The sequence below is a fragment of the Manis javanica genome, chromosome 8 (assembly GCF_040802235.1).
Source record: "Manis javanica isolate MJ-LG chromosome 8, MJ_LKY, whole genome shotgun sequence".
Lineage (NCBI taxonomy): Eukaryota > Metazoa > Chordata > Mammalia > Pholidota > Manidae > Manis > Manis javanica.
The window spans coordinates 30,389,276-30,414,808 of record NC_133163.1 but is presented as its reverse complement, the minus strand read 5'-3'; the positions used below and the strand labels follow the sequence as shown (position 1 = coordinate 30,414,808).

At 43.7% G+C, this 25,533-nt stretch overlaps 1 long non-coding RNA gene across 2 annotated transcripts in view; it reads left to right on the top strand.

The window, feature by feature from the left end:
* The window catches only part of LOC118972206 (uncharacterized), a 49,987-nt gene extending 31,800 nt beyond the window's left edge, over positions 1-18,187 (top strand). For both annotated transcript variants that reach the window (XR_012133765.1, XR_005061058.2), the window contains exon 3: positions 14,770-18,187. This is a non-coding gene — a long non-coding RNA (uncharacterized lncRNA). The remainder of the gene's footprint in view (positions 1-14,769) is intronic.
* Positions 18,188-25,533: the final 7,346 nt, after the last annotated feature.

Below are 25,533 nucleotides of genomic sequence, written 5' to 3'. Positions count from 1 at the left end.
AACATCCAAAAAGAGTATGTGGGCATTGGAAAGTTGGAAGAGGAGTGGTAAGAGCTCAAAGGAGAGTGATAGGTCTGAAGATAAATTCTGCCAGTTTCACAGTTTTGTCTAAGTTTGGGTTTGATACCCCTCTAACAGTTTTCTCGCCATTAGCACTTAATTCTAGTCACCCAGATCCAGATACTCTGAGACCCCCAATTTCATGAGACCTTCTTTGGGAGTTTCTTGTTTCAGAAGTGCACCATATGTCACTGTTGCCTTATCTACCTTAACTGGAGTGACATGGCTCATCCATTACTTTTTAATTCCCATTGGTAAGTATGGGTAAATTTGCAATATTTCCAGCATCTTTTATCTGGCCTTAGTGCATCTCCATATATCAATAGGTGATTACAAGGGAGATGGGGAGTGAGTATGCACCTGAACCAGAGAGGTTTTGTGGGGTCTTCGCAGCCAGGTCACGAGAGACACAGGTGAACAGGAGTAGACAACTGCTTGTAAGCAATAAATGGGTTTCTCCCACTTTATTTCTCCCTTTGACTGATTTCAGCCTCAAAGGTTTATTTGCCTCAGGCTGGGAATACATTTTCCCTCCTGGAGGTACAGTAAGAAAAAACATACATAACCTTGTGAATTAAAGTTTTTTAATTAAAATGTATTTTAATGTGAGTTTAATCATTAATAAAATTGACCTCTCTCCGTTTATTCCCTTCTTTCCACAACTGAAAGATCTGCTAGCAGGTCCTTATTTTGCCAAGGGAGGCCTGTACCAGTTCCACTTGGCTCTAACAACTTTAGTAAAAAGAGATTTTTGTAAGACAACAAAGTAATCCTATCATCATTGAAATGCTTTAAAAAGTATCCTTTTATATATGGTACTGTACAGGTGTTATACAAAGAACTTTTCTTAATATTTATGAGCTATCACATGTTAATAACCTGTAATTATTATTTATTGAGTGCCTACTATGTACCACACTGTTAAATGCATTAAGCTCTTAACAAATCTGTTAGGCAGTGCTCTATGTTAAAAAATGTCACATACAGTGATGTATGTTAAAAAAAAAGTGGTTTCTGGGAGGAAAACTAAATCTGTGAAATTTCCTAAATTATTCATGAAAGGCCTTTGGAGCACACCTGAGTTTATGCTAATAAAGTGACTCAGGAAGGGGGCGGTTCACCCCAGAAAGACCAACTTTGTGATTAAAAGGTTGGGGTTTTGAGCCATTTGGTATCAGCCCAACCTACCAGGAAAGAGTAGAGGGGTCTGGAGACTGAGTTCAATCACATGGGCAATGACTCAATCAGGCCTGTGAAATCAACTTCAGTAAAAACTCTGAAGCATCCTGAGACTACAGAAGATTTGGACCCTTTTGGACTCCCCTAGATCCCACCTGTTGTGCTTTTTCACTTGACCAGTCCTGTTTTTTGTACTTTATGACAAAATTGTATCCACAAATACAGTGCCTTCCTGAGTTCTGTGAGTTGTTCTAGTGAATTATAAAATCTGAGGGTACTGGGAACCCCCACATTTGTAGCCAGTTGGTGAGAAGTATCTGTTGCCTGGGAGCCCCAATATTTGTGGCTGAGACCTGAAGTGAATGTAGTTTTATGGAAGCCTTTGCCCTCAATCTGTGAAATTTGTCCTAATTCTAGGTAGTCAGTGTCAGAATTGCCTTGCAGGTAGAGATAATCATTTAACAGATAAAGAAACCAAAGGCTTAAAGAGGTAAAGTGTCCAAAGCCACACAGCTTATGAAGTTAATGCCAGGTTTCAAAATAGACTTGTCCATTTCCAAAATCTCCTCTCTTTCTACCACTATAGGATGAGATGGGATCTCTGGGTTTATCTGATAGATTTGCTATCAAAATCTCTGTCACTTAGAATTAAAAATATTTATTCTATATACAGTAATTTGCCCATAAAAATTTGCTTAGCCATTTAGGGAGTGATGGTAAAAGGTCATGCTGCTTTGGGTGGAAGAGTGTCTCATCACTGTCAAAGTGTTGTGGTGCTCAAATGCCCAGACTCCTGCAAATCAAAAGTATTAACTTAGCAAATTAAAAAAAGGGCAAGAGATCTGAAGGGAAACTTCACCAAAGAAGATAGTAGATGACAAATGCTGATGACAAGTCATTAAAGTCACCTTGAAATAGGCACCTTGAATAGTTTTCTTTGAGCCTGATAAATCAAAAACTGTAGACACGGAGAGATCTCTGAGATGAAAGGGTTTATTGATCCTTTAGATACTAGCCAGATAAGGACTAAGTCATGGCACAGGAAATTTCTGCTTCACCAGCAGCAAGGCCAGTTAACAGAAACAACTTGTCCCCCAAACTCAGGAAACTGGGCACATTTATGAGGGGGTCTTAAGGAAAGAAAGTTTGTTAAATTCCCACTGGCTACAGATAAGGAAGGTGGGTTAACAAGAAGTGGGGAAAGGCCAGGGGACAGGTGGTTAGGCCATAGAGGTTTGCAGGTTGGTTGTCAACGAAGGCCAGACACTGGTCATGCACAAGGGGGACACAGTGGTCCTGGGAACTTTCTAGATGCTTGTTGAAATGACTTCATCCAGGAACTAGAGTTTCTGCTTAGCTATGGCCCATGGTTATTGACTGATGAGCTCCGCTTGTTTCTGTCCCTCATTCACTAGCCCTTATGTCACTTAATTCAGGACATTTCAGAAATTTTACCTTGTCAAGCCAAATGGAGGACTAGCCCCAGAGACACAGCTTCTACCAATAGAAGTGTTCTGAGGAGCTACAGTCACAGGAAGATTTTATATCCTTGAGGAGGCAGGCAAGGAAGGCTTCAAAGGAGTACATGACATTTGCAGAAACTATGCCAGGATGTTTATATATCCTGGAACCAAAGAGAATTAAGGGGAAGGGCAAACATTCTTGCTTATGTTATGACCTTGAGTGACAGACTGTCTTACTTACACTAACCAGAAAATTGCTGACTGACTACATTTTTGGGGAGGCTGAAACTGCAATTAGGTTAGGTGTTATGCCCCATTTGGTGACTTGGTCCAGCAGAAGTGACTCCATGTTAGGCCTGTAGTTTTCTTTTAACACAAATAAGCACATAAGAAGATGCTAAACAGCATTAGTCACTGGGGAAATGCAAATTAAAATGAGATACCACTTCACAACCACTAGAATGGCTTAATAAATACGCAGAACAGAATCAAGTGCTAACAAGAATGTAGAGCAACTGGAACTCTCATATTTTGCTGGCAGGATGCAAAATAATGCATCCTACTTTGGAAGACAGTTTTATCAATTTTTTATAAAGTTGAGTATATACTTACTATATGACCTAGTAATTCTACTCCTAGGTACTTACTCAAATGAAATTTTTTAAAAATCTTTATTCATACACAAAAATCAGTACACAAATGCTTATAATGCTTTATTCACATTACCAAATATTAGAAACAACCAAAGATCCCTCAACAGGTGAATACAGAAATAAACTGCAGTATATCTGTATAATGCAATACTCCTCAGCAATAAAAAGGAACTGTGATAGTGTGATTTATAAAAAGAAATATGTATTTGGTCTCATTCCCTTTCCTGGCACTGAGCTTTTAAAACCTTTGGAATTTCCTGTGATAAGAGCAATTAAAGTGTCTTTTGTTATGTTACTGAGACAATTTTTGCAAAGCACCTAAGGATGGGGTCTGGTTGCTAGAGGAGCCAACAAGGTGCTCAGAGGGTCAGAACTTTCAGCCCCACCACTCACTCACCCACTTCCTAGAAGGGGAGAGAGGCTGGAGACTGAGCTCAGTCACCAATAGCCAATGATTTAATGGATCATGCTTATGTAACAAAGCCCCCATACAAACTCAAAAGGATGGGGTTGAGAGAGCTTCCAGGTTGGTGCACCCAGCTTTCAGGTTTGTGGAGTTGCCAGGATAGTTGAAGGCATGGCAGCTCCCCGCCTCTCTCCCTGACATATCTTGCCCTACGCATCTTTTCCATCTGCTTGTTCCTGAGTTACATCCTTTTATAATAAACTGGTAATCTAGTAAGTAAAATGTTTCTCTCAGTTCTGTGAGCTGCTATAGCCAATTAATCAAACCAAGGAGGTGAACCTCCAATTTATAGCCAGTTGGTGAGAAGCAAAGTAACAACCTGGACTTGTGATTGGTGTCTGAACTGTGGGGAGTCTTGCGGGAGCAAACCCTTAACCTGTGGGATCTGATGCTATCTCTTGGTAGATGGTGTCAGAATTGAATGGAATTGTAGGACACCCAGTGGGTGTTGCAGAATTGCTTGGTGGTGTGTTAAAAAGCATATACACATACTGCAGTTGGTATCAGAATCATAAGAAGAATGAAGTGATGCACCAACATGGATGAATCTCAAATGCATTATGCTATGTGAAAAAAAACAGAGTCAAAAGGCTACATACAATATCTGATATGACATTCATGCAAAGGCAAAACTACAGAAACAGAAGACAGACCAGCAGTTGCCTGGGGCTGGGATGGAGAGAAGGGGCTGATTGCAAAAGATACTGGGAAATTTGGTGGGGGTGGTGGTGACGGAACTTGATTTTGTAAATATTCACAGAGCTGCAGACCATACAGGATAAATTTTACTGCAAATAAAGTACAAATCTTCACAAAAATAATAAGGCATAAATATTGGCTTTTGAAAGTACACTATCATTTGTCCTCTGTGGCAATGAATGCTAGTTAACATCAAGGAAGGTAGGGTGTAAGGATTTGTGGGAGGAAAATGCTTTGATTTATGTATTGAGCTATGAAAAACTCAGTCTGTCACCACAGTCATCATGAGTTGTCCATCCTGATTGTCCTTTCCTGCTTTAGCTCACAGTCACTCATACGTACCGACCTCAGAACCACCAGGTCTAGGCCACCACCCATCGTGAGAACACCGAAGTCTATGCCGTGAGCTCTATCTTTGGATCTTCCCAAAGCCTCTTATGAGCATATTAGAGTGAACCTGAATTTCATGCAGAAGCTGGACCAAGGGCCTCTTTCTTAACCCCATGTTCCCAGGGCTCCAAAGCCCTAGCCAGCTTACCTGCTAGCAGGGCACAGTAGGTATAGTGCCTATGGCCCACAAGACTTTTAGGGGCCCATAAAATCATTTTAAGTGGTTTTAAAATCAGATGAAGAAATAACTTCAGCATCAAAGAAAATGTTTTAATATACAATATTAGTATATTCACCTTTATATCAGTGAAGTGTAAAATATAATTTTTAATATTTTTTTATAGAGGAAGGGCCCAAGAAGGCAGAAGTACTTAAGGCTATAACTCCAGGGGGGAAATCCCTGGGCAAAATACCTTTGAAACCATTATCAGTCAAAGGGAGAAATAAAGTTTATTTCTTACAAGCAGTCATCCACTTTTGCTCCCCCGTGTTTCTTGCAACCAGGCTGCAGAAGAAGCCCCCACCCAATCTCTCCTGTTTAGATAAGCCTCGCTTGCCCTTGATATGGAGATGGACTACTTCTCTCCACCCCCTAGAAACATCCATTTTATGGAGATGCACAAAAGCCAGGTGACAGATTCTAGAAATATTGCAATTTACCCAATGGCCACCCCTCCAGAAATCTTGCCTCACAATTTACTTGTTTCCCATCTTCTGCAATGGCCCCTCTGCAAGAAAACTGGAGCACTGCAATCAGACTAATAACATAAAGTCATGATAATCCTCAAACTGGAGGATTCAACTAGTTTTAAAGTCCTATGCAGATTAAGTCCATAGCTTGCCCATTCCTCGGGCAGGCAGTAGCTGAACAGGTGGGTAGTTTAGAGCAATCATCATGTGGCAGCTGCAGACAGGGGGCACATCCAGGCCACAGGGACTGTAGAACAAAATAAGCTTAAGGGTGACAAGATACATGTTTTAACAATACCAGAATAGGCAAATCTTGTCCATCAGGTAGGATACATGCAAGAGAGTGGTCCTGTGATAGGATAGTGACAGGAATGGGATCTTGTCCTGGTCTAGTATACCAGACTTTCACCCCCCTCCCTGTGGTAGTTACAGATGGGTTAATATATAGGACTACAGGAGGTACATGCACTGGCCATAAAGTAAAACAAAACTTCCCCGTAAGATGCTCTTACCTCCTGGATGTTTTGGGTGTACTACAGTGATCTTTGTGGGAGCTACTCTGTTGTTACTCCAGGACTACACACAAGGCCAGCTTCCAGGCCTTTTCCCCAAGGTGCCAGAAGGGCCGGCCATCACTGGTCCATGTGTCAAAATGTCCAGGACCACATCCACTCAGCAGTGTCTCCAGGGTTTAATGCAGTTGGGGCTGGTAGCAGGATGTTGCTCTGCTGGCCATATCCTGGCTTTAATAACTCCTCTTTGGTTTGCACATACAGTTGTATAGGAGAGGCAGCAATGTATATTAGCATGTCCACAGGGCTCAAGGCTCCTTTTTGGGGCTTCTCCAGTCCCATTGAGTATTGGTGTCTGACTTAAGGCCAAATTTCAACAAACCATTATGCCTCTTTATTATGCCTATCCCAGTAGGGTTATATGATACATGAAACTTCCACTTTATTCCTAATTGCTGCACCCATTTTTGTAACATATGTCCAGTAAAGTGGGTGCCTTGATCACTTTTAGTCACCTGCAGCCAGCCATAGGCTGCAAACAGGTACTCTTGGCTCCTTTTAATGGTTTGCTGATCTGCACGATGTGCAGGAAAAGCAACCAATGGGCCAGTACCTGTGTCCACACATGTACTGGCATACCAATATCCTTCTGATATGGACAGAGGCCCAATATAGTCTTATCTGCCACCTGACAAAGGGTATCAGCCCCTTTACTATTGTCCAGTGTTGCTGAGGGACTCAGTATAAGTCCCTCTTAGAGCACACAAGGCACTCCTTCCAGGCTTGGCTGACTTTTTCAAAGGGCAATGGCAAGCCCCACTGATGGGCTACAGCCTACATTGTCTTTTGCCCCATGTGCAACAAACACTGATGTAACCATTGAGCTACACCAGAGGCAGGCTTCCCTTCTAGCCAACCTGGGCCAATGTGTCTGCTTCCTCATTCACTGGGGATGCCAAAGGCAAATGGCTAGTCACATGATATACAGTAACAGTCTTAGTCTGACCAGAGGCCCATAGGTCTTGCCACAACTCTTGCCCCAAAAAGAGCCAGTGTCCAACCCTCCAGTTGACATGGTACCATGTCAGTAGCCACAGGGTCAAGCCCTGATAGACAACCCAGCAGACAACCCAGTGCTGACAGCTATGGGGGAGGGCTCCTGGGTGATCATGAGCCATACTGCCCTCAATTCAACCCATGGGCTGCTCTTCCCCTCTCCATCCTCCATCCATATGGTCTCAATCTTAGGATGGAAAGCCACAGCCTTCCACTTTGGGGGCTGCCCATGACTAGAACTGTCTGTATACCAAGCATCTTCTGGTATAGGGGCTTTTCCCTCCTGATAAGTACTCTCAGCTACCAATGGCTCAAAAGCAAGTTCTTCCTGCTTTCCACTGGTATAGGTCACTGGCCTTAATAAGCATTGGAGTTCTCCACTTAAGGGGCTAGTAGAGAGGGTGCTATGCTGCTATAAATATGCACCCCATTTGGCCAGTATAGGCATCTGCCACACCACTCTGGCCTTTGGGTCCAGTCTCACACCCACCCTGCGATGGGATAGGTGGTTATTACCTTGGTCGGAGCTGTTCTGATGATGGGCTCCATAGCCAGCAAGGCATGGTACACAGCAGCCAGTTTTTTCTCTATCAAGGTATACTGGACCTCTACTCCTTTCTGTAGTTGTGACCAGAATCCAATAGGTTGGCATGTCCATTCAAGCTGCTGCCAAAGACCCCATCCATAACCATCTTTGGTTACATGAACAACTAGCTCACAGGGCCTTGATGAGTCCATTACACTCCAGGCCTGTATGGCCTTGACTGCCCACTTGGCAGCAGTAAAAGCAGCTGCACATGTTTCATCCCAGTCCCACATGATGCCCTTTCATACCAACCAATATAAGGGCTTCACAATTTTTGCCAAGTGTGGGATAAACGCTCTTCTGCAGCCCAAAAGATCAAAATACTCTTGTAACACTGCCACAGTGGAAGAGGTAGGGAAAGCCTGGACCTTGTCTATGACTGCTTCAGGAATAACTGTAGTTTTACCTGACCAGACATCCCCTAAGAATTTTACAGATAAACCAGGTCCTGGAACCTTGGTCCTGTTCACATCCCATCCTTTCTCCTGTAGAAGTTGCAGCAGTCTAGGAACTGCCCCTTCTAAATCTGCAAGAGAATCAGATATGAGCATAATATTATCAATGCAGTGATAGAGCCTCACCGTTTGTGGTTTCCTCCATGTGGCCAAGTCCTGAGCTACAAATCCATGACAGATGTTGGGACTGTAGAGGTATCCCTGTGGAAGGACAGTGAATGTCCACTGTCAGCCTTCCCACGTGAAGGCAAACTGTTCCTCACTTTTCTGTGCTAGGTCAGTAGAAAGCATTAGCAAGGTCCACAACATAGTGATATGTCCCTAGCTCATGACTGAGTGTATCCATAATGGCTGCTATAGAGGGGACAGCAGCATGCAAAGCGGGTGTGACTTCATTCAATTTCCTGTAGTCTACAGTCATACGCAGGGAGCTGTCTGGCTTTCTCACTGGCTACACTGGGGAACTGAAAGAACTATGAGTGGACTTTATGATGCCCATCTTCTCGAAGTCTTGTAGAGTTTCTCCAATTTCCTTGTGCCCCCCCCCCTGAGGCAATTTACACTGCTTAGAATTTGTCACTCACCTATATACAGGCAGAGCTACAGGTGGGTGCTTAGCATGTCCCCTCAGAACTGCCTTTACCACACATACCTTCAGTCTGAACTCACCTGCAGTGGTCTGTAACCACAGGCCCTGCAGGATATCTACCCCCAAGATATATTCAGGAATGGGAGAAATGTATACTCCTTTGGGGGTGAACACCCTATCCTCAGTGGGATTTGGGCTTTCATCACTCTAATTGTCTTACCCCCAAAGCCATCTATCACAGCAGGGGTCCCAGGAAAATGCTCAGGGTTGCCAGAAATCAGAGAACAGTCAGCTCCTGTGTCCACCAGCACCAGGGCACATTGTACATTCACAGGGGACCAATGAATTGCTAATTCTACATGTGGCCTCTGACCCCCACCACATCCCCCAAGGTGGGGACCTTGACCCCTCCTCAGTCGAACCACAATGCCCAATCATCATCCTGTGGGGGTGAGGGCCCAGGAAAAGCCTGAGTACTTTCCCCCAGGAAGTTTTGCAGGAACACAGGCTGGACATGAGGCTTTGACTTTGGCTTCGGTGTCCTGGGCCTCAGTGGCTGGAACTGCTGCTCTGGCTTTAATTGGTGCCATAGTTCTAACAAGATCCTATTGGGCTGCCCATCAAATTTTTCTTTCACTACCCTGGTCTTTATCAAATCAACCCACATCTGGGTCCTTGAGACCTTCACAGGGCCATTTGCACTTCTCCTTTCAGTGATAGCCTGTACTTCCTTCCATGCTCTTATTGTTTCAACCTCCGCCAGATTTGTTAAAGTATGGGAAGCCTCACTTATGAGTTGCCCTATGTGTGTGGGGGGGGCAAGAATAGTCAGTAGGGACCCAAAGAGAGATGGGGTTGCTGTATGCACACCAGATTTCTCATTCCTGCAGTGAATAACTCGTCGGGGCTCTGGGGACCCATATTATAGATGATATTTTTCATGCCCAATTCCCATAATACCTGCTGGAGCTCTACATTTTCCTGTTAGTGGGTAAGTATGGCAAATCACCCTGAGTAGGCCAAACTGCCCTGATGGCTGCTGTCAGCCAATCCAGAAGCACCTGATTCCCTGAGGTATGATGGGCACTTTGCAACCACTGCGGGAGGGAGTGGTGAGTCGTCAGGAAGCCAGTGTACTCATTTCAGAACCTGACATCACATGTTTTCCACCCCATATCCCAGAGATGTAAAAGCCATGTAGACAGAGGTTCCCTTGGCTTCTGCCTATACTGGATGCTCATGTCCACCCGCTCATCCTGTGTATAGGGGCAGAGCATGGAGTGCTCCACAACCTGGGGAGGGGGCTGCTCCTCCCCATGAGGAGCCTGCGGTGGTTGTGTTTTTATTTTTTTAATTACAACTGAGTGGGCTTTTAATACAGGAGAGGCTGGTACCACCATCTGTGGCCTCGGCTCGGCCCCCGGCCCCACCCGCTCATCCTCTCCCCATACCTCCCTTGCCATCTCCGGGGCTGAAGGTACCACTCCTCCCCTTCCTCCACCGCTTCCTGCAACATGGATTCTACTCATGTCTCCTCCCTAACTGTTGCTAAGGAATCTTCCAGGAGTGCGACCCATCTTCTCAATAACTGTCTCTCTTCTTGAAGGGCATCCCATAGGTTATCGCCCAACTCCTCCAAGTGATTCTGAATTGTGTCTCTCTCCTGCCGAAGTCTCTCTTTCTCTCTCCTCAATAACATATCTCAAGGAAAGAGATCGTACAGTCACAGCTGCTACACAGCCACTCAGGGCCTCTAAACAGCCTTCTATCTCATGGAGAGCTAATTCCACAGCTTCAGGTGTCTCCACCCTTCCCCACTTCTGGGGAAGGTTCTACTCCTCTAGGAGGTGCTTTAGGCTAGACCATATCTCCACCAGAGGCTCCCTAATTGGAAGCCCCAAAGGTAGGGGGTTCCCAGGCGAAGCCTTACCCTCTACTGTTGCAGCCACTGGGGCCTCCCCACTATCCACAGGGGGTGTTCCGGACATCTTCCCACCATCTCTAGGGGCAGCCCACCCAAGATTAACACCCATGTAGACAGATTTTGGGTTCAGAGATCCTGCTGACTATGCCAGTTGTAACTCTGGGGGAAAGTTCCTGGGCAAAATACCTTTAAACCAGAATTAATCAATGGCAGAAATAAAGTTGATTTCTTACAAGCAGTGGTCCACTTTTGCTCCCCTGTGCCTCACGACCAGGCTGCAGAATAAGAAGCCCCCACCCAATCTCTCCAGTTTAGATAAGCCCTCACTTGTCCTTGTAATTACCTATTGATATGGGGATGGACTACTACTCTCCACCCTCTGGAAACACCCCTTGTATGGAGATGCACTAAAGCCAGGTGGCAGGTTCTGAAAATACTGCATTTTTACCCAAAAGGCCCTTGAAAGCTGTAGTGCAGCCCTTCCTAAAGAAGATCTGTGTGTTGGCACAATCTCACAGGCACTTCCAGTTGGGTCAGCTTTCTGCCCTTAACTGTAGGGATTCAACCTGGATCAGGTAGTGATCAGACAGCTCTTTCCTTCTTTTCTTGCCCCCCACTAACCCCTTGTGGAGAAAATGGAACTTTCTGACCAGGATTCCCATCTTGCCTTAATAGTGCCCATTGTCTATATAATAAGAGCCTGTGTGCACATATATGGGATCTTTACCAGCGACAGAGTCACTGGTCTGTTATGGGAGTGCCAGCCCAGGGGAGGTCTCCTCCTCTCAGTTCCTGGGGCATAAGTGGTCAGACATCCTCCAGTCAACAGAGACTCATCCACAGAGTTCCTGCCAGTGCTAGGGGCTCACGAAGGGGCACATGGCAGGGAAGATCGGGGAGTGAGGAGACACTGGGACCTACTGCCATGAGAATAAATCCCCTTAAGATTCCCCACTTCATGTCCTTGCCTCTCTTCGGTCTCATCTAATTCATAGGGAACCTGCACCAGGTTGGGAACCCTCTCCTCCCAGAACAACACTTCACCAAAATTCCTCTCTACTTTTCAGGTTCACCAAACTGAAACTTTCATGCAGGCATATAAAATCTAATCTTCTCTAAGAAGTTGTCCATGTCCTTTTGGCTTAAAGTCTTGTACTTCAATTGAACATTTGAGTGTGTAGTATTCCTCCTTGATTCATTCACCAAAACCTGATGACAGTGGCTTGAAGGATACATTTCCCAATTTGAATCAAGTTACAAACCCCCTCTCTGGCATGAAGTGGTGAAATCTGAGGAAGATGTATGAAGTATAGGCTGTGCTGGCATTCAGAGCATGAGAAAGCAAAAAGATTGACTCCCACCCACTGTCAGATGAGAGCTTGGGGACTGGCCACTGCGAGTTCCAAATAAGAACCAGAAGAGGAAGAGAGTCAGGGGTGGGGAGTTTAGACCCTGCCATTCCCCACCACCCAGGAAGGACAGCAGCAGGCAGGATACTGGGTCGTAGGAGAAGCTGAACGGGAATAGGGCAGGCAGGCTGAGTTTCTTCCTACTCTGTCCCTCTCACCATTTCCAACTTTGCCTGGTTCAGAAGCTACAACCACTGCACCAGAACTTCAGGTTCTTGTAAGAGAAGCCACCAGATGTTGGTGAAATTATCCTTGATAGTCCCAAGGAGTGCCCCAGGTAGTTACCTCTTTTCAAGTATACCAAAGTCTTGTTTCAAGCCACTGAAGTCTAGTAGTGTATATATTAGACCGTAGAGTGCCATTTCTCCATCCTCCTGAGCCAAGAGTAGAAGGCTGTTGTAATTTACCCACATCAGCCCAGTTATAACAATGGGTAGGGGGACAACTGGGATTTAGAGCTCTACCCTCAACTGACTCTGTGATTGCCTAAGCCATTTTACTTTTTTTTTTTTTTGAGAGGGCATCTCTCATATTTATTGATCATATGGTTGTTAACAACAATAAAATTCTGTATAGGGGACTCAATGCACAATCATTAATCACCCCCATGCCTAATTTTCAACAGTCTCCAATCTTCTGAAGCATAATGAACAAGTTTTTACATGGCAAACAAGTTCTTACATAGTGAATAAGTTCTTACATGGTGAACAGTGCAAGGGCAGTCATCACAGAAACTTTTGGTTTTGATCACGCATCATGAACTATAAACAATCAGGTCAATTATGAGTATTCATTTGGTTTTTATACTTGACCATTTTACTTTTAAACTTCAGTTTCTTCATTGAAGAAACTAAAGGATTGTACCAGAAGATTTTATCAAACCTACCTACATTCATTTCCTGGGGCTGCTGTATCAAAGCACCACAAACTGGGTGGCTGAAACACAACTCTGGATGTTGGGACTCGAAAAATGAAGGTGGTGCAGGGCTGGGGTGTTAGGGAGAATCTATTTGTTGTCTCTCTTCTAGCTTCTAGTGGCCTCGGGCATTCCTTGGCTTGTAGATAGCTATTTTCTCCCTGTGTTTTCACAGTGTCTTCTGTTTATGCATGTCTATGTCCAAATTTTTCCTTTATATAAGGTCACTGGATCAGAGCTTGCCCTAACCTCGTCTTAATTTGATCATCTGCAAATATCCAATTTCCAAATAAGTTCACATTCATAGGTACTGGTACTTCATTATCTTTTGGGGCACACAATTCAATCTATAGTACTGGCTTTGTAAAAAATCACCAAGGGGGAATATACGTGAACTCAAAAGTAAACCAGCATAGATAGATAGGTCTACCAGTTAGGTGGAATGAATGTCGGGTATGTCACCACAGCTACCCCCTTAGCCTGAGCTTTGCCTAACTGCAGAGATTACAGAATTTATGGCAAGGATAGTACCCAGGGAGGAAAACAGGGTTTCAGAGGCTTCCTCAAGTAGTATCAATAATACATACATTTGAGTGCCAAAGGTATATATAGATTTATTTGTGCTATAGTAAAGCCAGCAATACTCAAGCATATAAATCTAGCCTTTCATGCTTGATGAGAAGCCAGAATGAGTCTCCTACATATACATAATTTGAAAATCTTCCACTAGACTGTTTTCACTCATTCATTCATCAGTTAGATCCACCTGACTATATAAACCCCATCTTTATTTTGCCTGCTGGGTAAAAAAGGAAATCTTATTGACTCACCCAGCCCTCTGGCTCTTAGAAATACATGGTGAAGCATTCATGAGCTACACATCTAGGCCAGAGCCCAGAAAATGGTTTGTGTCCTAAGCAAAGTTTAGTTATTTTTTACCTTCTCTTTTTTGCTCTTGTCATATGTGAATTTCACATGCCTCTCCCCCAACACACACTCTCTGTGAAAAGATGTAAAATCTTCATTGAGTAGCCACCTCTGTAACAATGAGAAAATTCCTCCCCAGATAACTCAGGACAGATTGGAGCCAAACCATTTCCTTCAGTCCCAGAGTGCACTGTTTCTTTCCAGTGACTTCTGGAATCCAGAAAGAGCTGCAAATTCCAGAAAAATAACAGTCTGATCCAACCCCTCAAGCCATCCTTACCCTTTTGGTTTCCTCTGTGGGGGGAGGAAGAGAAAAATCCTTGAAATTCTGCCATGGTGCTTTATTTCCAAGCATCTGTTGATGGGGGTATGAGCCAAGCAGCTCTTTTTATTAGAGGAAAGGAGAGCGAAAATGGAAGAAAGAAAGATACACAAAATGATGAAGAAAAATCTGAGTGAGGAAAATAAAATAAATGGAAGAATTGAACACAAACATTATTTATGCAATGCAATTTGGAATGTGCTCATTCAAAAGGCTTAAGCTCCTCTTCCCTTTCACTTTGGTTGAGCCAGGAAGCCAACCTATTTCAATATTTAACTTGGGCTGATCTTACTTGAAATTAACCTAATAAGAAAACGTCAGGATAAATGAAAATGATACTGTGAATGGAAGGTGCATAAAGAGGGTACTATTTCAGGAAATAATTTACAGCAATACTTTTGTAATTAGCAACCTCTATAGTACACTTAAATGATGTGCCAATTTATAAAATTATCTTTCATTTGCCCTTTCAGACTCACTCTCTGCCTGCCCTTCTTCACTACTTGCTGTGCCTGGAAGACTCTTCTTTATGGATGGAATCAGTGCTTGCCCTCTAGCTTCTGGCTGGGATTAGCTAATGGGAAGCATCACCAGGAGACTGAAGAGTAGAAAGAGGTTGACATATTTATTACTGTAACTCTCTCCCTGATGGATCACCAAGAGTTGGATGCTCCTCTCTCCTGAAGGTCACAGTTCCTCTTCTTGTTGTTATGCCGTGCCCTTTCCCCTTGTCCCTGCACACACAGGGATGGGTAATCAAATCCCACTGTTGCTGGCCCTAAGGTACTGCATTTCCCTTCTCCGATGGTGTGGCTGTTTCTTGAGTATGGTCGTATAGGACCCATGTGTCTCCCTCAAAACATCCATCATGGTCCCATGTACAGAGTAAACATTGGTCATTCATGCTGTTGACAACCTCAGGAAAGTCCTTCGCTTCATCTGGTCCATCTTTCCAAAGTCACACTATCAGACCCATTCAGCAAATCATATTCCATCTGTTTCCACGAAGTCTTTTCATCATTGTTATCCAACACATGCATTTAATGAGATTTTGCCACTTATGGTAAGCAGGGTCGTGTCATGGAAACAGTAAGTGTTTTGGACCCTTACTCACCCTGGTTCAACTCCTAGCTCTGCTATTAGTTGGATAACATGGGAAAAGCCACTTAAAGTCCCCAAGAACCACTGTCATCATCTACAAATGTGAGATGTAGAATCGCCACATCTCTCTCTCCTCCCCCTTGCTCTTTCCCTAGCTTCACTGACCAAGTAGAGTTCTTTGTCCCCAGTTTGAACACAATGGCTGGTGGTGGTAGGATGAAGAAGGGATAGAAAAGAAAGGGAAGGAAAATGATAGAAGGTACAGATATATGGCAATATGGACAATGCTAATGAGCAACATTAAATATGTTTTTAGGAGCTGTGGAAGAAACTGTGAGACCTAAAGAAGCTAAGGAAAAAACATGAGGAGGTGTAAAAAACGAACAAGCTGGAATATTCTGGTGCTGCTTGTCTGAGTGGGGGTGCTGTATTAGACATCTGCATTACCATGTTCCCTCCAGTACTTTTTCCAGTTAGAGCAGATTGAAGCAAAGAATTTACCCATGGTAGAAAATAGGACACTAGTAGAAACAAATGTGCCAATGAGAAGCAAAGGAAGTGACCATCATTCTTTCCACTCCTTAAATGAGTTGGTTTATAAGTAATTCTTCATAAGTTCCCATCTAACTGGAATTTTTAATCTTCCAACCCTACCAGTAAAGTAAGCACCATAATGCAGAACTCTTGGAACAAGCTGATTTACTCTTATTACTTTTTTTTTTTTTATAGATAATACCTTAGTTACTTTTGTGGGGTGGGGTGGGGGGCAAGATTTTCCAGCACCCCTGTAAGGCAGGCTTGGTGTGAAATGAAAGACAACCCAAGAGAAAAGGACGGGCATGTTTGTGTCATACTCTGGGCTCAGAGTGTCTCCATCATTGGCTACAGCTAAGTGTGTTCTTGCAGGCAGTGAGCCAAGCCTGCCTGCCTGCCTGGCTGTTCTGAAGAATCCCAGCAGGGTCAGGGGCATTACACTGCCTGCACCAAAGGGTTGCTATGAGGCAGTTCAATGAGACAATACGGTACCCAACACATACATAGTGGGCATTCTACACATGTCTGCATTATTTTTTGTAGAGATTTAGAGCCTGTATACAATTTAGATGAAAGTCTTTTATTTTTTTTAATTCAGAAAATCATTATGGTTGACATTGTCCTATTGGTAATGCCAACTTTTGCAACAGTTACTTCCACCTCCTTTACACCTCTCTCCGTGACAAACAAGGAAGGATATCTGGTAACGCTGAGGAGCAAACAAGTCACATACCCAAGTATTTAAGTTGTTTGATGTCAACTATATGTTCAACAAAAGAAAATAATACAGATGAACATATACATATATATATATGTAATCTTCCCTCTGACAGTATGGTCCTTAAATTCAAGCCAACTACTTCATCTGGTGCTCAACCAAAGAAACAGCCATGGCCATCTGTTCCAACTTTGGAGAAAAGCTGGCTGTATTGAGCTTCCTGAGAGATGGCACAGAATACATAAAACCATGTGATCGGTACTGTATGGGTGATTTATGAAATTTTTAATGGTAACTTTTTTCTATATACAGCTTTTGCACTATGTGTTGACTTTAGAACCCATACTCCAAGTGTGGTACACCACCACTGCCACATAGGACTGTGTGTCACCTCAGGTTGTCAGACCCTAAGGGTCCATGAAAAGTGACTCCTACCAATGTCCTGTGTTACTCTGAGGTTAATGTGGAAACTGCTTAGGCAGTCTCACAGCTGTGAAGACATCTTCATTACCATGTTCCCTCTAGTAAATATCTTCTGTCAAACCATCATTATTGATTTTTCAATTATTTATTTAAGGAATACTTACTGAGTACGTACTGCCTTCTGGGTACTATGATCAGCTCTAGAGATATAGGTGTGAAAAAAACAGACTTGGTCTCTGGCCTCATGGAGCTCACATTTTAGAAAGGAAATCTGATACACTTTGATCAATTAATTACACAAAGTCATTCATTCATTCAACAAATAATCGCTAAGAGCCAGCTATTCATCAGGCATTGTACTAGACACTGGGCATAATATAGTTAAAAACACAGCCCCACAATCCTCCTGTAGGGAGTTTACTTTCTTTCAGGAAGATAGAAAATAAACAAGATAAATATGTAAACCGCATGAAGACCTAAAAGAAGTGATGGTTCTAGCCCTACAGGTACCCATCTACAGGAAGAATATTCCAAGCAGAGGAATCAGTGGAAAAGCATGTGTGACTGGTATGGAGAGAAAATGTTAACTGTCTAGCTAGTCTAGTCCAGAGTGGTAGATGGCAGTTCTCCACACAGCCTCTGTGCAGAGCTGGGGCTTTGAAGGCAAGGGACACAGAAGTAATCTTTGTTGGAGGTTTCAATTTCTGTGGGACCCATGGCTTCAAACCTATTGGTTTTCTATGAGCCCTACAGTGTGTCAGTCTGTGTTCTTTTCACATACAAACATAATATTAACCCACCGTCACGATAGCGTGTGTCCTCAGTTGCAGCTGTTGCCTATTAAGTTGATAGACTGGCACTGCTTCAGTCAGTCTCCTCTCCTCTAATTGATCACCTTAGGAACAAAGGATGCTTTTACAGATGGTTGGCCAGGGTCAGGAGAACAGTTTGCAGCTATCAAATAGATAAAGCAGGGTCACCACATTCTAGAATTAAGGCCAGGATCTTGGTTTCATCAGAAATCACTCTAAACAATTGAGAAAACCAGGCCTAGATGAAGCTGGAATGGTTAACCGAGCAATTCTTACATGGATGAGAACATTCATTCTCTTGCTTGCCTACATAGCACATATGTGTTCCTCTCAACTGGTTTTGCACATTTTCATCTTTGCCTTAATTATATTCCTGCAGCATTCTTTAAATACCCTAATTAAAATGAGGTAAAAAGAAAGAAATGAAATAGTTCCATTCCATTCCTCACTGGAAAGTTGATTTTGTAACTTTATTCTGACTTTATTTCTAACTATTTTTCACTCTGGGATTTAGCAGGGAAGAAGAGGTTACAAAATGTGGTGGCACAATTGAAAGAACAAATGATGAAGAAAATTTAAATGGTTATCCTTATTGTAATTTTTAATATGCATCATACAAGGAGGTAGGTATAATTATTAGGAATGACTTACCAATGAAAAACAAAGCTTAGAGTAATGAAGTAATTGTCTAGGACAGCACAGCTGGGCTCAAAGCCAGAATTCCCACTCAGGAAGCCTAATGCCAAATGCCACACTCTTCATCTCTGCTATATTGCTTTCCTGAAACAGCAAAGAGTAAGAGAGGAGAGAAATAGTAACAAGAAAAGGGAGAGTTGAGTAAGAGAAAACAAAGGAAGGAACAACAGATTCAAGTAGTTTCTACATTCTGAAAAATAATTGAGTAGAATTAACATTGTCCTTAAAACAGAACTACTTCTCTCAAGAGTCATTCTATTGTTTAAAAAGTCATCGCACTATCTCCTTTCCTTTTTTTAACTTTGCACATTGTTTAGAATGACACTAACAGCACATGCTCAACAAACCCTACTGATTAACCAGTGGATTTGCACAAGGAGCCATGAAGGACTCTTAGGCCAGCAGATACGTTCTGAGGCCTGTAGCAAAGAGACCTTTTGGATGATGTGTTTTCCATTGCTTACTATTTATCTAAAATGATAAGGTCACAAGAGCCAACCCTCAATAAGAGTGGTACCCATAAAACGCTCTGCTGTGTAATGGGGTCCTGTAGTGATTCCTCCTCATGGGTTCCACTGCAGCACCAAGTTGGGACCTAAGTGCTCTGAGAACAATCCCCATGCCCACTGCCAGTGAGTGGGTCTGGAATAGGCAGGCCAAGGCCAATTTGCACTGAGTCATGATGAATTTTCTAGGCGTTTCTGGAAAATATGCTTCCTTATCCTTAAGAAAGAGACATAGGAAGTTACCAGAATGTGAAGAGGGGGCAGTTAGCTCAATAACTACTAGAAGGCTTCCAAACAGGGAACTTGCTATAAGATGAAGTCAGCACTGGGGAACAGGACAGTAGGGAAATGGAAAGAGTCACTAGACCCCCAATCCTGATCTCTCCCTCTACTTCTGACTTCCTGTATTCATGCCAGTAAAGTTCTTTACCAGGTAAGTGAGTTTGAAGTTCAGTTGAGTTTTATGTTACTCATATTATCCTACTGACACAGCCTGGTAAACATAAAAAAAAGGTGACGTGGATAGCCTGATTTTGCCCCTAGCATGGTTCATTTGTTCAAGCTATTCTTTCTCTTCCACAGTTATAATGACTTGCTCACCTGACAGGTGCACCTTTCTCCTGTCCTGGCAACTGGGAAAAATTCCAGCTAGACTCCCAGTGCCTGTCATCTTCCTTCCATCTGTTAGGAAGGAAAGAACTTGGCTTGGTGTTGCAGGCAAGTCAGATATAGTGAGACAAGAAATCAAGTCAAGAAAGCAAAGTAAGTTTTAATACACTCTGCACAGAGTAACAGAGCGGGGCTGCCTAAGACAGGTCCAGGTGCTTATTCTGAGACTTCTTTTATGTGGTTTTGGCAGGGCAGACTGGTCCTTGATTGACAGCTGTCAGCTCTCTAGGCTTTTCCTGATTGGTGAAATGAGGACAGGGACTGTGCTGTGCCTGTGCCTCTCATGTTTCTTATCTGGGGAGACCCTGGACATTTCTTGAGTCACTCTTGGACCCTGTGACTTCATCTGATTAACTCTCTGAGTCATTTCTGGCTCTCTGGCTCTATCTGATCAACTCCCTGAGTCATCTTTGGGGGGCCCTTTCTCCTTTTCTTCCTGCTCATTTCTGTCTTTCTCCCTAGCACATACAGCTGATGGACTGATGGATTTATAGCAAGCACTTATCAAGGCATTTTGTTAGGCACTGTAAAGCCACCAAACAGAAACGAATCAGGTGCTCTCCACTCTCAGGGATCTTACAGTCTAAAAGGGGAGAAAAATTATGTATACAATTAACTATGACAAAATGTGTAAACTTGTTAAGTGTCCCTAGAGAAGTGCAGATAATGTACCAAAGCAGAGCAACAAAAGGAAGAGATTGTTTTCAGCTTGGGGAATTGGGGCCATTTTTGTGGGGAAGAGGGGTTTTGAGCTAGGGCTTGGATAATATAGAAATAGTGCAAAGAAAATGAACATTCCTGGCAGGGTGGAGCAGAAGCAAAGGCCCCACAGAAAATCACAGAGAATGGGCAGGATTCAGTTGACTGAAAAATAGGGTTGGCTCTCAGAAAGGTCACTGAGGCCAGATGGTGAAGGGGTGTGATTCCACGTCAACGTATTATTCTGTGAGCAGTAGGGTGAATTTTGAATCTGATATGAGCTGGTCAATAGAATGTGGCTGGGAAAGAAAGAAAGAATATTCAAGACAGGGCCAAGCAGAAGCATAAAGCAGAACCTGGGTGGAGTGGTTTCTCTGTCAAAAAGGGAAACGAAGACACATTAACATTTTTCTCAAGAGTCTATTTGAGCATATACTGAGCTGAAGCAGGTGGCCCCAAACCAGTGGTGGTCAGGACAACTCTACCAACAGGACTCAGGGGAGGGATTTTTTTTATAGAGAAAACATGGAAGCAAAGCAAGAAAGTTATTTGATTGGCTACAGCTTAAGCAGTTTCCTTATTTGAGAAAGCCTAGTTGTGACTGGTTCTTGAGTCTGATTTTCTCTGATTTGAGTGCATTGACTCTGGCTTAGGTTTTGGTTTGCTTACATAGGAAACCAAGGAATTACAGCTGCCTGAGTCTAATGGCCTCCTTGTTTAATTACTTTAGTACCAGGAACATCCAGGAAACACTCCTCTCTAATCATGAGCCAAGCTGGAGGATTTAGAAGACTCTACTTGTGAGGCGGTTTCTAGAGGGAAGGACCTGGTGGAAGTTATCCAGAGTCCAGGAATGTCAAGCCAGTCCCTCAGTGGTCAGGCTCAGCCAGCACACTTAGGGGAGTGAAGTGAGGAAACCCTGCATCCAAAGATGTGGACTGACAAGAAATAGGTGAGGGTGGTACGTGTCCCAGGTCTGGACAGCTGAGCGTCTACACAGAGAAGTGGTGCACGCCCGGGAAGGCCAGGGGAAAGCAATTCAGGAGCTTCCTGGCTGCAGCATGAAAGGCCCAAGTACGGGGTTCAGACAGAGGGCCGAGAACCTGACAAGGAGTCAGGACAACAGCTGTGTTGTAGAGACAAAGTGAAGAGAGCACAGCCTTCAGAGTCAGGAAGACCCAGATTCAAATCAAAGGGCAACTATTTATCGCTGTGTAATCTTGGGCAAGTCACTTAACCTCTCTGAGCCTCCATTTCCTTGACTAAAAGGGAACATAATAATGTCTACCTCACAGGGTTGTTATAAGGAGTGTAAATAATTCATGAAAAGTGCTTGGCACTTGAGCACTCAACAAAGAAGAGCTATTATTATTATCAATGTTGTCCTCATTATTTATATTGAGCCATAGAGATTTCTTTGGTGCAAGCTGAGAAGATAAAGCCAAGGGGGAAGAGTATTTGCCAAGAACAGAGAAACCAGGAGGGGGAGCCGGGCCTCCCCACACCTGATCTTGGACGACTTCTCTCACTTCTGCACTGGCCATTTGTAATTGTCAGGATGCTCATTTGTTCTTGTGCTCTATGCTGCTACCACCACTGTTGCCGCTGTCGTCATCCCCTCCAGCAAAAATCAAAAGACACTTAGATTTCTGTTAAAACAGCCACATGGCTTGTGCCCTGCTGCTGGCATATCCATTCATCATTTCTGTGGGGGTGAGCCATCAACAATATCCAGGGACACCGCTTGCTCGGGGTTTCTGACAACTGTCTCTGTGGTTTCTGGCAAGATCTCATTAGCTAAGTGAGGTGGAGCCCAGGGAGGTTCATAGGTTAATGCCGGCAAGGGAGGTGGGGGTGGGGTGCTGGACGAATGGGAGACACAGGTGTTACAAGAGCTGGCGCTTGTGATGGACGATATGACTGACCCAGCCTGGTGTCAGGTGATGCTTACTGGGATAGAAAACCAAGGTCATGACCTTCTGCAGCCTCTGAGGAGTCTGTGACAGCATACTTCCTCACAGGAGAATGTTCACTACAGTGATCCCACAGGTGTCCAAATGATGTGGTTTGCCCCTGTTACCTTAAACTCAACCCAGCTCTTGGTGCCCAGTCCAGTAACAACCAACAAGTATTAAAACCTTACTCAATGCCAGGCACTGAGCTATGCTTTTTACATACTGTCACATCTAATCCCTAGCACAGCCCTGTGAAATTGGTGCCATTGTATGCTCTAGCTGATAGGTTAATGGAGACTCAGAGAGGTTAAGCAACTTGTCTAAAGGCACACAGCTAGTAAGGCTTAAGCCAGGCTGAGAATCCAGGTTTTGCTGATTCCAGATTTCCAGCTCTGAATTAGAATGCTACTCAGTGCCTCTCACATTTTAGTATGCATATAAGTCACAGGGGACTTGTTAAAATGAAGATTTTGATTCAGAAGATCTGGATGGGGCCTGAGATACTGCATTTCTAACCAACTCCCAGGCTTTGTGTATGCTGAAGGTCCATGGATCATACTTTGAGCAGCAAGGAGCTTGCTTGATAGATTTGGTTCATGATGGTTGGTAGGTTTTTCTCCTGAAGAGTTTAGATTTTGGTCTTGGATAAGAAACCTTTTTAAACCATTTCTGAAGTGTGTATTCCTTTTCCATGCTGAGTAATAAATTATCACAAAGTTAGCACCTTAGAACAACACCCATCTATTATCTCATGTTTTTTGTGGATCAGGCCTCTGGGAACAACATGACTCTCTGCTTAGATTCTCCCAAGTGGAATCAAGGTGTCGTCCGGGCTGTGTTCTCATCTGGAGCTCAGGGCTCTCATCCAATTTCATGCAGGTTGCCACTGAACTCAATGTCTTGCAGCTAGAGCACTGAGGTCCCGGTCGCCTGGCTGGCTGGCTGCCAGGGGCCGGCTCTCAGCAGGCTCAGAGACGGCCACCTTCCTCCCCACCTCACCCTTCCATCTTCAAAGCCAGCAATGGACACTCTCCCTTTGGTACAATCCTCCTCATACTTCAAATCTCTTGGACTTTTTCTGTCTCTGACCTCTAGATCCAGATTTAAAAGGCCATATGATTAGGTCAAAACCATCCAATCTCCCTAGTTTAAGGTCAACTTATTTGGGACTTTACTTATATCTGCAAAATTCCTTCACCTAGGTGAGTGTCTGAAAAGCTAGGAGAAGGCTGGAGTATACACACCAGAGGCCAGAAGCCTTGGGGGCCATCTTAGAATTCTGCCAATTACAAAGTGCTTTAGTTTTCCTGATTGAGCTGCATTATAGATGGACCAATGTTTTTAAGAGTCATGGAAATTGAGACTATATAAACTGCCTCATTTCTGCTTTCATTTCTACTCATTCACTGTAAGCCTCTCCTTTACTATTAAAATTTACCAACAATGGTTTCAAAATAAAAATGAACTAACTGTCTTGGGGGAGATTCCAGCAAATTGAGCTAAGCTCTTTTTCTTGGTGGTTGTGTAAACTGAAAGGGCAAAATAGCATCTGATACATAGATCATTTGGGGTTTTTCACTGACTCATACACAAAGTCCAGGAGTAAGACCTCAGATGCTGTGATACTTACGTGAAGGCAGCAGTTTCTACTCAAGGAAATCTCAGTGCTTCATAGATGCCAGGAGCTGATAAACACTTTAAAGAAGGAGGGTTTGTAATACCCCGACGTCAAAGATCTGACTAAGGTCCCAGGACTCAGGCCCATTTTTTCCTGAACCATGTCCTATTTTCTTCCCAGTGGCACTGTCCCATCATTAATGGCTCGTTACATGTTAACCCAGTGTTGGTTTCCTTTCTTGGATCTGAGAGAAGACAAGTCAAGGCAAGAAGTGGGAAACAAGCTCCTGACACCTGCAGGGGGAGGGAATCCCCGGGGTATTCTGCAGCGGGGAGCATCCCCTGCCCAAGCAAAGCAGAGAGAAGCAACTTGTGCACCCTGCGGAGGCTGTGTTTGGAGAGTGTGGTCAAAGCCAGCCTCCCGCCGTGGGGCGGGGCCAGGCAGGATGTAATCCTGGTGACGCTGTTTCCACTGCAATTCTGCCTCCAAAACTATGGCAAGATCACCACGTAGGAAATATAGCAGTTTTCTTTGCCTGCTCAGTATAGAGCACGGTGATGGAATGAATGGCTGCAGGGGAATCCAAGTGTCTGTTGCCACTTCAGGGGGAGGAGGAGCATTGATGTTGCTTCCTCCAAAGCTTGAAAGGCACAGCCTAGGTGACTGCCCTTAACTACATTTTTGCCAGCACTTGACAAACTCTGCTTTGCATTTTTGGTCATATGGCATCATTTTTTAAATATGAATTATAAAAGCAGTGCATTTCTGCTGTGCCTGCTGAGACTTGCGTTATCACTCTCCTACTTCAGCATCAACAAAATGATGCTGTCATTGCAGTTGGGTGGTATTTTGATTGCTCCAGACAGAAAATCAGCTGATCACATTGGAGGAGAGTGTGTGTAATTGTGCTGTGTATATGTGTCTCCTTTCTGAGTCTGAGAAGAAAATTATCTCATCGGAGCAATGAATAAACACATTTTGATGGTAAGTGATTACCAAGTTGAGACCTTCTATAAAGTCTTAGAGCACCATGGCAATTTACTAATGGACAAAGAGAATTCCTTGCTGAAGTCATCATTGGCAAAAAGTCCTATGCCACTAGTTTCTAAATAGAAGCATAAACATAGAGTAGTAACATAAAGACTAGGAATAAAATAAGAGGGTTGGAGTAAATGATGTCTAAGGTTTGATTTAAAGAAATCCCAAGCTGGACATAGGAAGACTTAAAAATGATGATAAATGCCTGAAAAAGGGAGAGTATAAATTTAGGAAAGTAATGGAAACCTCATCTGATAAATGAATTTGTGAAGGTGGCTGTGTCTCCAATTTGGCAGTGAATTTTTTTTTTTTTTAACATCAGAATGATGGCTCAGTTGACGGAAGAGTGGAAGGGACTCAGAGAGCAGTCAGAAACCCTGAAGCAAGGCAGGCATTCCCAGAAGGTCTTGGCAGAAAGAGCCCAACCAAGAAACGGGCTAGCTGTCAGTGCAAGGGGCGTGAGAGATG